This window comes from Mus musculus, chromosome 11 (genome assembly GCF_000001635.26).
Source record: "Mus musculus strain C57BL/6J chromosome 11, GRCm38.p6 C57BL/6J".
NCBI lineage: Eukaryota > Metazoa > Chordata > Mammalia > Rodentia > Muridae > Mus > Mus musculus.
In genome coordinates, this window is record NC_000077.6 from 40028746 (window position 1) to 40044799 (window position 16054).

General features: G+C 38.9%; 1 long non-coding RNA gene across 1 annotated transcript in view; it reads left to right on the top strand.

The window, feature by feature from the left end:
* Gm12132 overlaps window positions 1-16054 on the top strand; it is a 329649-nt gene that overhangs the window by 20552 nt on the left and 293043 nt on the right. The gene's annotated exons all lie outside the window — the stretch shown is intronic.

The window sequence follows — 16054 nt, forward strand, 5'->3', positions numbered from 1 at the left end:
AGCATTCAAGTAATTTACTCTACTATAAGGCACAATGTTTAAATTCTACTATAAACACACAAGACAAGTAGTGGCAGAACACTAAGAAAAGCATTCATGAACACATTCTGAAAATATGATGACTGCAATGGTGATGATGAAGTAGCAATGATGATGGTGATGATAGATATGGTAATGATGATGAGGGTGGTGATGATGACGATGATGACAGCAATGCTAATATTGCACAAAGGATTGACTTCATGAAAGGCGTGGCTATAGATACCTTAAACTTTACACATGTAAGTTTGTTTAATTATTGTAACATATAAGATAATAATTCAAATTGCACTACACCTACACTAAGATAAAGGGGTTGAAATGGTAAGTAATTCATCAACAGTCATCTATACAATATATGAGTGAACCATAATTTGAACCCAGAACAATGGACACAGAATGCACATTCTTCCACACCTCTCAGGGTAGCTTCTGCTAGTAAAATAAATGTAAGCATACGACTATAACTGTAGTGTGGACACACAGTATCCAAAGCTCAAAGTCTTGAAAGCTTCAAGCATGCTGGAGTAAAAGAAATTAGATAGATAGTCTGAAATAAAGAGAAATACTGTAAGACTTGAGGTGGGCAAAACTCACAGTGTGGAAATCATTAGCACCATGCTATCAAGTATTTTATTTTTCCTTGTTTTCAGTTTAGCAACAGGTAGTCATTGCAGTGCTCATAGATATGAATGCAATACTATCATTGAGCATTTTATTATAGTACATACAGCTATATCATGAGTCTTGTACTAGGTAAGATATGCTATATATGATATATTATATCTTATCTTCATATGAAGTAAAAAATACAATGGAGGCCTTTGTATATGAAAAAGAAAATGTAGCCTTGCATGTTCAAATGTGAGGATTCAGCTAGGCATTTTGGACTACTGCATGATGCGGTGGGAGAGCAAATGAAAAGACTAATAAGGAAGCTGAGAGAAGGAGTGCAAGGAAAGCATAGATGTACTTATTGATCTATGTCCTATTATCCTTTAGATTCTTAAAAAGACTTTTGACAAGCCAACTGTATTTACTTCAACCATTTATTTCCTTAATGTATGAGTTCATTAGGAAGTGACAGAAATGGTGTTTGGTCCACACATGCATTTCCAATCTATATATGTGAACTCCTCTGGAAGTGGATGAAAACGATAAACTGGAGACATAGTCAGTGTTATAGGAACAATAATATTATTAGTTTTTCTAGAAAATAACAATGTTATCAAGTAAATGCACTAAATATTATGTCAAATAAACGATATTATTGATAAACCCAGTAAGCTTATGACATGGTGTCAACTACTGACATCTATATTGTATCAGACACACTGTACTCTAATACATGGAATACATCTATAAACATCATCCAACTGATTTTTCATAATGAACTTATATGATAGAAAAAGTATCATTTCTACTTATTAGATAGGTAAAATGAATATTAAGCTAACTAGACTTCTAGAGGTCAATCTCAGTGCAAAAATTGCACCAAATATTAATGCTCAGTTACATGGGGGGAACATGTTCTATACTATTTATGTGTGACATTTATAGACTATATTGTTTAGAGTGTGTTTCTTTCAATCACTTTTGTTTATGTAAGTTAAATAAAATATACAAGCTATATAAAAGTTATGTAAAATATAATTGTTTTTTTTAAAGGTGATATTTATTGTGGGGACTTTTTAAATAAAGAAGGGAGCAAATAGATGTATGTTATCACTTTTCCTTTTGTGCTAATGGGGGTTGAATGCAGAACCTCATGTATACTAGGCAGGGAATCTGGCACAGAGCTACATTCCCAGGTCCTATAGCATATTTTATAGCCCAGATTAAAATTTCTGCTGCGTGCTATTTAATCGAGTAACCACTCCTAGTCTTGAGATGTATAAAAGAAAAAAAAATACAGTCCATTTACTAATGGGATAACCTCAAGTTTCTGGTAAGGCATACTGGCCTCAAAAAGTCTCTGACCATATGTAAATGTAATCTTTCTCAATACAGAATGCATACAAAATTATATAGGAATGGATATAATATGGATTATGTACTTGTATATATACGTGTGTGTGTGCTCGTGTGTGTGTATGTGTGTGTGTGTGTGTGTGTGTGTGTGTGTGTGTGTGTGTGTGTGAATGTATAGACATATGTGTAAATGAAGTCTTGCTACCATGGAGATTTTCCATCTGGCTACAATAGAGAATGCAGATACTATTGAGGTAGCTCAATCAACAGAGAGTATTCGGCATGTTGTATGCACCATTGACTTCTACCCGTAAGCGTTGTTTTTTTCTCGTACAGAGTTTCCTGGTCTACAGGCTCTTGGTGCACCTGTTAAACAATATATTTGCTTTTGTCTATGCTTCATTGGCATTGCACGTATAACCTGCCAGCTAGCTCAGGAACGTGAGATAGAAAGTTTAAACTGGAAAAGTGATAAGGTCTGAGATTGTGATGTTAAGTGTGGTTGAAAGCCTGGCTGTACCACCAACTATCTAAACAACCATGTAAGAATTATATAGCCTCTGCTTGTCTTAGTTTTTCTTATCTATAAAATGGGAATACTATTGCATTTCTCATGAGATTGTCATAAAAGTGTATGAAATAGTACCTCTACAGTGTTTGGTGTAATGTGCTGGGTATGGAGGTTATGCAGAAAACTGTATCATTACTGAACTGGAGAAGAAAATCCATGTACATCCTATGACCTATAAGTTTTTTTATGATTTGTCCATTAACCTCTTGTACCACATCACTAAATTCTTCATTATCATTGTGCCCTAAATCCTGTTTCTTTAAATTCATCTTGCCTCCAAGCTATTGTGTTAGCTATTCTTCTGGGGGGGGGGGGGGCGGAGAAATACTTATTCTAAGCATTATGTGGTTAATTCCTAACCATCGTTGAGGTAATTTAGCTCACCTCACTTGGGAGGCCAGTTCATGATCAGCTTCTTGCCCAAAGGATCTCTGTTCTTCCCAATAATTCTTTATCGTGTTATTATATTTATAATCTTCATAGCAATTCTCGCTACTCAAAATTATCTTTATTATGGATTTACTTGCCTTTTAATTATACAGTTTCCCCACAAGATTGTGAGCTGCATAAAAGCAGATAAGAGATGTGACCTTCTCTGTCTTGTTCCGGGCCCAAACCACGGCCCGTGTTTCTGTGTATCTAATGAGGATAAGTGGGGGGTGGGGGTGGGGGGAGCTTGGATAGAAGCCGCATACAAAGTGTTTTCTGGGTGGGAGGAAACGGGCACAGACGTTAACCTGCTGTCCCCTGTCAGAAGGGGGCTGCCGGAGGAAACAGGGTGACTGCTCTCTGCTTGCTTCAGGCCTCACACTGCAGACAAATTTACCCCCTGGTGCAGTGAAGCCACAGGCCACCTTTATCTCTTTTCTCATAGTTCCCATTGGTACCCTAAGGTCCTATGAATGTGTTGCTGAGGGATTATCTGTCTTCCTTTTGCTCTCGGTCTCCTAGGTTTAACTCTGGGTGTCTGACTACATGCTTTTTGGTTGAAGAAAAACTGGCTTTTTTTTTCAAAGAAATGTTTTGAAAATCTCACCACATAAATGTATTGGACATGCAGATTATTCTTGCAAAAACAAACCAATCCTAGAAAATTTCTGGGCTCACATAAAAAGAAGTAATCAACCCATTGGACTACTTTTCCTTTGCTGTTCTTTATACTGAAGATGTGTGGGTCACAGAAATTCATCAGTGTAAAAGTGAATTTATGTGTTTGTGTCTGAAGCATCTAAGTAGCACTTAGAGTGAAGTACGAAGGCTCTTCTATGTAGCAGTCTCTGGCTGGGGCTTAAATTCAAGGTCTGTCCTCTGAAATAGGTGGACAGCTGTTATGTAATTTTAAAAAATAATAAAACATAGAGGAAATAAGTTGTTACCTTGGAACTGTGGAGTGGAACTTGACTCTATCTCCAGAACAGATGTTCCAGGTCTGGGACATTTTGCAGAGAGTCATTAGAGACTTCAAAGCTGAAGACTCCTGGGGTTCTGGCTGACTGTTTTGTTTAATTAATAGATCTCTGTGTAACCTTAGGAGCAGAAAACCAGGGGATGAATGCTGATGTACAGTGCCAGCTACTTCTCTACCTCAGAACTAACTGCTGAGGTCCCAGGTGGTCTCGGTCACTTCACCAGGCCTCCACAGACCTCCCTCTCCCTATCCAATTAGTGACTCTGTCCTTGTTTCACAGAACGGTCCCAGGACCCACATCTCTGATATTTTACTATAGTTCTTTACTTTCCAACAACCTTAATATTTTTTATCATAATTACTCTCTTTTTCTTCATGGTTAACACAAATTCTGGCAGTAATGATTAGATTAGAGCTTTAGAATGGTCCTTTCATAGTGACTGAATGATAGGAAGCAGTTTTCTTTTAAATCGCTTACATTCCACCACTCAAAAGCAACTTAGTATTAGCTGATACCATGTTTTAGAGAAAACAAAAATTCTGAGAAAGATCCCCATTTTCTTGTGCCTATCGGTTATCTTCTTTCTGAATAAGAATGGGGGTGGGGGGCGTGAATCAGAAATCCTCAATAGTGCGCCTGATGCATCAGTTAAAGAGGCACTATTCCTCTGCTGTGCTGATTTATCAGGCGATCGATGGCAAGCAGCATCCCTAAGCTCCATGCATCCCTTTGCAGAACACCATCTTCAGCAATTAAGAGAGGCATTGTTTTAATATTGACGCAGAAGCCAAATGTTGCACTGAGTGGCGCTTGTCTCTTTTCCACCTGGTAAAATATGATGTCCCAATGTCCTTGGGAGAAGAAAACACTTCCCTCTCTGTACCCCCACCCCACTGGAAAACGTTTCCATTCTTATAGTTTCCTCAGAGGAAGAATCTTCTTGCTCATTTAGCTTAGTTCCGCTGTGACCTGAAGTCATTTCACCTATAGAAGACAGATGACTTCAACCTCAGTCTTGAGCTTGAATTGCAATACAAACCAAATTAGATAAAATAAATCAATAATACCCTTGCAGGCCAAATTCACTTAAGTAACATTTACAGTACAATTGCTCACTTTGCCCATACACTTTAATCCATTAACACTCTACATTTGGCACCTGAATAAATATGTTACCCTGGCTGAATATAAATGGCTTAGAATTCCATCATTATTTTGTGTTGAGTGAAAGGTTGGTAAATTTTCATTTCTTTAATAGAAAATTATTTTTAAAAATGAAGGGAAAAAAAGCTAACGTATCAGAAAACTTAAGTTCTGTGCTTGGTTATTTCAATTCCCAGATAGCTCATTGATAAGTGAGGATTTGTTGTCATGATTATATGGACCATTGTCCTCATGCTTCTTGTGTTAGGAACCTCTAAACATATGTAGTCCCACACATATACATTTGGAAACTAACCTGGAAAGCATAATTCCAGCTCAGAAACAAAAGACATCCTTGAATAGATGCACTACTCTAATGTGTGAAACTTTGGCTTTTTGTTCAGAAAACTAACCAGACATCTTCATATGACTGTGCTTAACATAACACAGCTGATCTTGCTCATGCCAGCTTGCTGTACATTTGTATAACAGGAATTGAATCATCCTCTCCAATGATGAAATTAGCAAGAGTGTGTAGAATGTTACAGAGAACAATGTTAGATGCAAAAGAGTTCACTCAGTCACTGGTTTGAATTTGGAGAAGATTGGCAAGCAACCTTATGAAAGCCATTTGTCCTTAGTTGAAAAGCACAACACTGGGAACTTAGCCTAGAAGGTTAGGGACTAAAACAAAAAGCACAAGCACGCATGGCACATTGCACATGTGTAGGTCATACTTTAATATCAGTTGCTGCTTCCCATCTAGATTGAGACAGGTTGTTTGCTACTACATTCATCAGGCTATGTGGCCTGTAAGCATTCATATATTCTATCATCTGCATCTCCAAATGAGTATGGAAATTCATCGGAGGGCATACTATTTTTGTTTGTTATGACCAAGGAACACATGATCTAAGCATTTCATCTGTTGCTCAGTTAAAAAAAAAATAGATAATCTTTTCTATACAAAGGAGATAAATTCACTGTGATTTTCTTAAAACAAAAGTATGTGGGTTTCAAACACACCACCTTCCTAAGAGATTTTTAATTGTTAAGTTTAATTGCTGAGTTTTATATTGAGTCTACCTAATTTTTTTGAAATTAGGTATTTTCCTCAATTACATTTCCAATGCTATCCCAAAAGTCCCCTATACTCTCCCCCCTACTTCCCTACCCACCCATTCCCATTTTTTGGCCCTGGCATTCCCCTGTACTGGGGCATATAAAGTTTGCCTGTCCAATGGGTGTCTCTTTCCAGTGATGGCCGACTAGGCCATCTTTTGATACATATGCAGCTAGAGTCAAGAGCTCCAGGGTACTGGTTAGTTCATAATGTTGTTGCACCTACAGGGTTGCAGATCCCTTTAGCTCCTTGGATACTTTCTCTAGCTCCTCCATTGGGGGCCCTGTGATCCATCCAATAGCTTAAAACCTCACCTGGAATACTTCCTTCTGGGCTGCACCTATCATATATTACCATGGGTCAAAGTGTAACCTTGTAAATGTTGTATATTGTTGCATGTAATTTTTAAAAAACATGATCCTGCCTGGGACCACAGCTTCACACTCTGGACGCTCTAATCTTGGCTCTGAAATTGGCTGCCACCAGCCCCAGTCTCAGCTTGCCCGGGAGCTACTGTGGTCCACTGGCTCACTCTTGGCTTCACCAAGTCACCATCACTGACCCAGCTTCTTTCTCTACCCAACTTTGCCAATGAAAAACACTCACACTGCTTTATTATCTTAGAATTTGCCTATTTCCGCAATTACTGAGCACACACTCCCTTGCCCTAAACGTATCAGCTAGCCTGTATCAGTTAGCCTTTGTCAACTTCCTTGGCTATCCACTGGTGGCAGGGGCCACTGGTTCTAGCTTCGATGAGATCTTACATGATTGTTTCTTGCCTCTCCTTCCAAAACCTGGCTGAAAAAGGCCCTTCTCTTTCCCTCTGTCTCTTTTTGCTCCTGGGACCCAGAAGTCCCACCTGCCCCTTTTGCCCAGAGATTGGCTCCCAGCCTTTTTTATTGATCAAATCAAGAACCAATTTGGGAAACAGACTTTCTTATCAGTGCCTCCCCCTACAGGATATTATGCTTATTATATCATACTTTCATAGTAGAACCTTCAAAGAAACCTGTTCTATTTAAATGGGCTCTAAATATCTTTGATATTTTAGAGTGAATTCTTGATTCAGTAAAGAAAGCTCATGTTTTGGAGGTAACTCCTATAACTTATCCAGGAAGTTGTATCAATAAATAAAGAAAACATTACTCGCAAGGAAAGAAATGGTAGAAAAACAGTTATGTTACAGCCTAAATAATGTAAGAAACAGTTTACAAAATGAATACTTTCATAGACAAAGCAGAATGTTTTATTAAAGTTAAAAATACTGCAAAATGTTGACAATAACAGCTTGTACCTGAATAAACCAACCTAATTGCTTGTGAATGAGGATCTAATTGAGTCTTCACTGTAAGAGCTTTAAAAAACAACAAGCAATATAGCATGAGCTTTTACAACATTAAAAACAAATAATTTGTACAGAGTTATTACCTTTGAAGAAATACCACCCACCAGCCCATTAGATTTCATTTGAGATAGACAAATTGCCAAATGTTTTCCTTTGTTTCTGATTTGAATTTCACAAAAGATAAAACAATTTCCTTAAAGGAAATCCTACCTCACCTCCTTAGAAATAACCTTTCAAAGCATTATTAAAGTGGAGCCACACTTTACCATATGACTGTGCGATTTCTATCAACTGCCTTAATCTACTATCAGTGGCATCTATAATGCTGTCATCATCCATAGAGTGGACATGCCCAGCAAACACTTTTGACAATGAGACTTATTGGCATAAGTATAAATGTGTGAGAAAATCTCCTGCATTAAGAAACAGGGGAAAAAAAAACCCAGGGATTCACAGTAACTAAGCTAGGGTAGGAAACACCCAAGTTAAACATAAAACCAAGGACTTCAAGGGGCTCTAAAATGAGTTCAGCTCCTGCCATTTTTCAGTATCATCTCTCACATAACATCTGTGTGAGAAAGAATTAAACAGAGAAGCAAGTCATGGATCACACACTACAGTGTAATCAAACCCAGCAGTCTGAGCAAGAACAAAATGTCAACGCTAACTGGGTGCCTTATTGAATTTGCCAAATTTATGATCCGAAAGATAGCCATATCTATGTGGTCGTGCCTGGAGCATAAGGGAAATCATTTAAGGAACAGAAGATAGTCAGTAAAAACAAAAGTAAATGCAATATATTCTAGTTTTTCATGTACACAAAGAAACCAATTGACGATCATGAGCAACTACTCCCAGTTTTCCTGGGACATACCTTGCTGTGGCCCTGAAAATCTTGTGTCTCTGTCATAGACAAATGGATACTTATCAGTCTACTGTTAAACCCAGTCTTCTTTGCTGACGTCCTCACCTCCCTTTGAATGAAACTCAGAGCAATGTCCTCTTCATTGACTGTGCATAAGAATCACCTAGAAACTGAGGGAAATTATACATACATATACAAATATATATATATATATATATATATATATATATATATATATATATGTGTGTGTGTGTGTGTGTGTGTGTGTGTGTGTGTGTACACATTTATGTGATAGTTATATAGAAAAAGAGCTACATGTGTAATAAATGTCATTTTTATTAAAAAAATAAAGCAGTTTTTTTTACATAGCACTAGAATACTACTTTAGGAAGCACTGCTTCATTTGAGGAATTATTAGAAATAATAAAACAAGATGGAGAAATAAATTAGGGTCATGTTGATATTTTTATTATAGCTATTAAACTAGAATAACACCAATACTTTATAGAAAAAGGTGTCATTGGGTATATTCATTGTACATAATATTGCGAAACAAAGGAGTTTTCAAAGAACTATGTATTGTGATTAAACATATTTCTCCCATACCCCTTCTCCTCTCTCATTAGTTGCTTTGTTCTTCTAAACAGTTTTTCTTAGATAGATAGGTAGATAGATAGATAGATAGATAGATACATAGATACATAGATACATAGATACATAGATACATAGATACATAGATGTTTTCTATTTTACATTTCAAATGTTATTCCCTTATTTCCACTCCGAAAATTCTCTATCCTCCCCGCCCCCCCTGCTCAGCAACCCACCCACTCCCATTTCCTGGCCCTAGCATTCCCCTACACTGGGGCATAGAACCTTCACAGGACCAAGGGTCTCTCCTCCCATTGATGAGCAACAAGGTCATCCTTTGCTGCATATGCAGCTGGAGCCCTAAGACCCACCATGTACTGGTGGTTTCCTCCCTGGAAGCTCTGGGGAATACTGGTTAGTTCATATTGTTGTTTCTCCTCTGGGGCTTCAAACCCTTTCAGTTCCTTGGGTCCTTTCTCTAGCTCTTCCATTGGGAACACTGTGCTCAGTCCAGTGATTAGCTGGGAGTATCCACCTCTGTACTTGTACACTGGCAGAGCCTCTCAGGAGACAAATATAACAGGCTGCTGTCAGCAAGCACTTGTTGGCATCCATAGTAGTGTCTGGGTTTGGTAATTGTATGTGGGATGGATCCCCAGGTTGGGCAGTCTCTGGAAAGTCATTCCTTCAGTCTTTGCTACACACTTTGACTCTGTAACTCTTTCCATGGGTAATTTGTTCCCCCTTCTAAGAAGGAATGAAGTATCCACACTTTGGTCTCCCTTCTACTTGAATTTCATGTGTTTTGCGTATTGTATCTTGGGTATTCTGAGCTTCTGAGCTAATATCTACTTATCAGTGAGTGCATCACGTGTGTTCTTTTGTGATTGAGTTACCTCACTCAGGATGATATTTCCTATTGGCATCCATTTGCCTACGAATTTCATGAATTCATTGTTTTTAATAGCTAAGTAGTATTCCATTGTGTAAAAAATGTAGCAAACTTTCTGTATCCATTCCTCTGTTGAGGAATATTTGAGTTCTTTCTTGCTTCTGCCTACTATAAGTAAGGCTTCTATTAAATAGTGGAGCATGTGCCCTTATTACATGTTGAAGCATCTTCCGGGTATATGCCCATGAGTGGTATTTCTGGGTCCTCAGGTAGTACTATAGCCAATTTTGAACCACCGCACAGATTTCCAGAGTGGTTGTACCAACCTGCAATCCCACCAGCAATGGAGGAGTGTTTCTTTTTATTTTTTTTTCAATTTTTTATTAGATATTTTCTTCATTTACATTTCAAATCCTATCCCAAAAGTCCCCTATACCCCCCCCCCCGCCCTGCTCCCCTACTCAGCCACTCCCACTTCTTGGCCCTGGTGTTCGCCTGTTAAACTTTATATACTGGAGCATATAAAGTTTGCAAGACCAAGGGACCTCTCTTTCCAATGATGGCCGACTAGGCCATCATCTGCTACATATGCACCTAAGACATGAGCTCTGGGGGTACTGGTAGTTCACATTGTTGTTCCACCTATAGGGTTGCAGACCCCTTCAGCTCCTTTTTGCTGAAAAGACCCTAATATAGCTGTCTCATGTGAGGCTATGCCAGTGCTTGGCAAATATAGAAGTGGATGCTCACAGTCATCTATGGTATGGAACACAGGGCCTCCCAATGGAGAAGCTAGAGAAAGTGTTTCTTTTTCTCCACATCCTCACCAGAATCTGCTGCCACCTGAATTTTAATCTTAGCCATTCTGACTGGTGTGAGGTGGAATCTCAGGGTTGTTTTGATTTGCATCTCCCTAATGACTAAGGATGTTGAAATTTTCTTTAGGTGCTTCTCAGCCATTTGATATTCCTCAGTTAAGAATTCTTTGTTTAGCTCTGTACCCCATTTTTAATAGGGATACTTGTTTCTCTGGAGTCTAACTTCTTGAATTCTTTGTATATATTGGATATTAGTCCTCTATCAGATGTAGGGTTGATAAAGATCTTTTCCCAATATGGTAGTTGTCATTTTGTCTTATTGACAGTGTTCTTTGCCTTGCAGAAGCTTTACTATTTTATAAGGTCCCATTTGTCAATTCTTGATCTTAGAGCATAAGGTATTGGTGTTCAGGAAATTTTCCCCTGTGCCCATGGGCTTGAGATTCTTCCCACTTTCTTTTCTATTTGTTTCAGTGTCTCTGGCTTTATGTGGAGGTCCTTGATCCACTTCCTAAATAGTTTTACCTCCACTTTAGTGTCATATACACTCACAATTTCATACAATCTATACACTCCAGGAACTTCACAAAATGAAACATTTGGATTTCTGATTCTGGCTCAGTTCACCTAATGTTCTAGTTACATACAATTTTCTTCTGTAAACAAGATAATTTCATTATTTTGTAGAATTGAAAAATTCCCGTTATGTATGCATCTGCACTGTATTTCCCTTCCATTTGTCTGCCATTAGATAGCTAGTTTGACTTGTATTTTAGATATTAAGAATAGTGTTACAATAAACACTGATATACAAGTATCTCTCTTTATCTAAGACTGATAAGAATTTTATAAGGAGACCTCCACTAAATTTTCATAATATGTCATCTGATTCTCTGACAGCATCTAGGTTGTTTCTGACACTCAATGCCTAAAGTCAGTAAGCATTTGGTCCCACAAGGTTTTCTCTACCTTACAAGTCCAGAAGTCAAGCATGTATCTCACCAATTGGCCATAGATTCAAACATCTCCAACACTTTCAGGTTCTATAACTGTCTTATCACCCCACAAAATGCACAAAAAGTTTACAGTATTTTCGTGTTTTATTTGGGTGAATACACATGAAATGCAGCTAAATAGACAAAATGCATAAAACAAGATATGGGAGAGTCATGAGAAGAATATTTGTGACATACTTGGGATGATACTTTGTCTCAGCTGAGAAGCAACTCAGGGCCTGCCACACAGTGAACTTCATCGGTACTTCAACATGAGCTTCATAATTCATAATTTGTGATTGAATTCAGACATTGTGGGGTAGGCAGGGCATTCAAAACTTAGAACTTTAATCATGTTTTTGTTTTTATAGGAACTGGTAAAAATGACTACTGTGTCTAAAATGTATTTTAATATTAATCTCTCCAACTATAAGATACACATGTGGGATAATTATGGGGAATTAGTTTCAAAACTCACAGCCTTGTCTTTAACTCTTTACATAATTTTTGGACCAAAGACCACATATATCCACGACAATGAAGGTTTCATGTTCCACATTCCCGTGATTACTGTTGGAAAGTCAGTGAACACATTTACTGACTTATCAACAGCAGATGCTGAAGCTGAAAGAAGGCCACTAGGTGAATCTGTCTAACACAACCACCATACTCTGTGAGCATTCCAATTCCAGCACAGTAGAATGTAGTGTTTGTCTTGAGATATTTACAGATTCATCTATCTTTTCTCATAGGTGCTAATGCTCAGAAACTGCCTGTAACCTATTTCTTTACTCTAGCTCATATAACAAATTTGAAAACCATGCAGGGACAGTGCTTCAAACTCCACATGGGAATAAATTACATTGCTTCCCATCGACTTGAAGATACTTACTGCCCAGCCCCTGGTTGAAGTTGTATGGGGATATCTTGGTGCTTCACTTCCTGACTGCTGCTTTAACATGCATTAAAATAACATTCAATTACCCAACTCTCCTCCAGCTTGCTTACTATAACAACAGGATTTGCAACAATGACATGTAATTTATTGAGTGCCCCCTAAGATGCTGACCCTAAGCTCTGCAATTTACTGTCATCATTACTGGTAATCTTCACCAGGGCCAAGACTAAAAGGAGGTGAGTAAAGCTCTGCCCTTGGCAACAGATTGGAGGGACATCAAAATCTTAGTAATTAAGATAAATTATATAGCTCAATGGCAGAATTATGTGCTTAGCATGAGCCAAAGATTTAGGCTTAATCCCTAATACAATCATAAATAAATAAATAAATAAATAAATAAATAAATAAATAAATAAATAAATGGAATATATAAGTAAATTGAATATAGTATTATTACAAATAAAGATTATTATAGTAGCTACACTGAACCAAACACAATTTTTTATTATATATTTTCATCATTTACATTTCAAATGCTATCCAGAAAGTCTCCTATAAAATCCCCACGCACTGATCCCCAACCCAGCCACTCCCACTTCCTGGCCCTGGCATTCCCCTATACTGGGGCATATAATCTTTTCAAGACCAAGGGCCTTTCCTCCCATTGATGGCCTACTAGACCATCTGTTACATAGAAACACAAGCTCTGGGAGTTACTTGTTAGTTCATAGTGTTGTTCCTCCTATAGGGTTGCAGACCCCTTTAGCTCCTTTGGTACTTTCTCTAGCTCCTTCACTGGGGCCCCTGTGTTCCATTCAATAGATGGCTGTGAGCATCCACTTCTGTATTTGCCAGGCACTGGCAAAGCTTCAGAAGAGACAGCTATATCAGGGTCCTGTTAGCAAAATATTGCTGGCATATGCAACAGTGTCTGGATTTGGTGGTATGGGATGGAGCCCTGGGTGGGGCATTCTCTGGATGGTCCTTCCTTCCATCTCAGCTCTGAACTTTGGATCTGTACCTCCTTTCATGGGTATTTTGGTCCGCATTCTAAAAAGGAATGAAGTATCCATACTTCGGTCTTCCTTCTTCTTGAGTTTCATGTATTTTGCAAATTGTATATTGGGTATTCTAAGTTTCTGGGCTAATATCCACTTATCAGTGAGTATATATCATGTGAGTTCTTTTGTGATTGGGCTACCTCACTCAGGATGATATCCAACCATTTGCCTAAGAATTTCTTTTTTTTTTGTTTTGTTTTTTGTTTTTGTTTTTGTTTTTGTTTTTTTGTTTTTTTGTTTTTTGTTTTTTAGAGGAAATGAACATTTTTTTATTAGGTATTTAGCTCATTTACATTTCCAATGCTATACCAAAAGTCCCCCATACCCACCCACCCCCACTCCCCTACCCGCCCACTCCCCCTTTTTGGCCCTGGCGTTCCCCTGTTCTGGGGCATATAAAGTTTGTGTGTCCAATGGGCCTCTCTTTCCAGTGATGGCTGACTAGGCCATCTTTTGATACATATGCAGCTAGAGTCAAGAGCTCCGGGGTACTGGTTAGTTCATAATGTTGATCCACCTATAGGGTTGCAGATCCCTTTAGCTCCTTGGGTACTTTCTCTAGCTCCTCCATTGGGAGCCCTGTGATCCATCCATTAGCTGACTGTGGGCATCCACTTCTGTGTTTGCTAGGCCCCGGCATAGTCTCACAAGAGACAGCTACATCTGGGTCCTTTCGATAAAATCTTGCTAGTGTATGCAATGGTGTCAGCGTTTGGATGCTGATTATGGGGTGGATCCCTGGATAAGGCAGTCTCTACATGGTCCATCCTTTCATCTCAGCTCCAAACTTTGTCTCTGTAACTCCTTCCAAGGGTGTTTTGTTCCCACTTCTAAGGAGGGGCATAGTGTCCACACTTCAGTCTTCATTTTTCTTGAGTTTCATGTGTTTAGGAAATTGTATCTTATATCTTGGGTATCCAGAGAACCGGACAGCTTCTGGGACAGGCGGAAGCACAGAGCCGCTGAGGCAGTACCCTTTGCAGGCTGCAGACAGCCGGCCACCGTCCAGACCAGAGGACAGGTGTCCGCCTGGCTCGGGAGGCGGCCTCAGCCTCAGGAGCAGCGGTCGCCATCCTGGTTCCAGGACTCCCTGGAACTTAGGAATTTAGTCTGCACAGGTGAGAGTCTGCACCACAGAAGCTGACAGCTTCTGGGAACTGCCAAAGCAACACAGCTTCTGAGAGAGGCCCTGTTTTGGGCCTTCTTCTTCGACCAGGAGGAGGTCCAAAAACAAGATATCTGCGCACCTTCCCTGTAACTTGCCAGCAGAGAGTGCTCTGAGCACTGAAACTCAGAGGAGAGAATCTGTCTCCCAGCTCTGCTGAGAGACGGTAACAGAATCACCAGAAGAACAATCTCTAAGAATTTCATAAATTCATTTTTTTTAATAGCTGAGTAGTATTTCATTTTATAAATGAAGTACAGGGTTCTTTCCAGCTTCTGGCTGTTATAAATAAGGCTGTCATGAACATAGTGGAGCATGTATTCTTATCACAGGCTGGAACACCTTCTGGGTATATGGCCAGGAATGATTTTGCTGGATCCTCCCGTAGTACTATGTCCAATTTCCTGAGGAACCACCAGACTGACTTCCAGAGTGGTTGTACCAGCTTTCAATCCCACCAGCAACGGATTAGTGTTTCTATTTCTCCACATTCTCGCCAGCATCTGCTGTCACCTGAATTTTTGATCTTAGCCATTCTGAATGGTATGAGGTAGAATCTCAGGGTTGTTTTGATTTGCATTTCCCTGATGATTAAGGATGTTGAACATTTTTTCAGGTGCTTCTCTGCCATTCGGTATTCCTCAGTTGAGAATTCTTTGTTTAGCTCTGTACTCCATTTTAATGGGGTTATTTGATTATCTGGAGTCCATCATCTTGAGTTCTTTATATATATTGGATATTAGTCCCCTAGCTGATTTAGAATTGGTAAAGATCCTTTCTCAATCTGTTGGTGGCCTTTTTGTCTTATTGACGGTGTCTTTTGCCTTTCAGAAGCTTTGTGATTTTATGAGTTCCCATTTGTTGATTCTTGACCTTACAGCACCAGCCATTCCTGTTCTGTTCAGGAATTTTTCCCCTGTACCCATATCTTCGAGGCTGTTCCACACTTTCCCCTCTATAAGTTTCAGTGTCTCTGGTTTTATGTGGAGTTCCTTCATCCACTTAGACTTGAGCTTAGTATGGCTCACTCTCATCTATACCTATTATCCTTAAGTTTGGTCTTCTCATTGTGTCCTGGATTTCCTGGATGTTTTCAGTAAGGATCTTTTTGCATTTTGCATTTCCTTTTATTATTGTGTCCATGTTTTCTATGGAATCTTCTGCA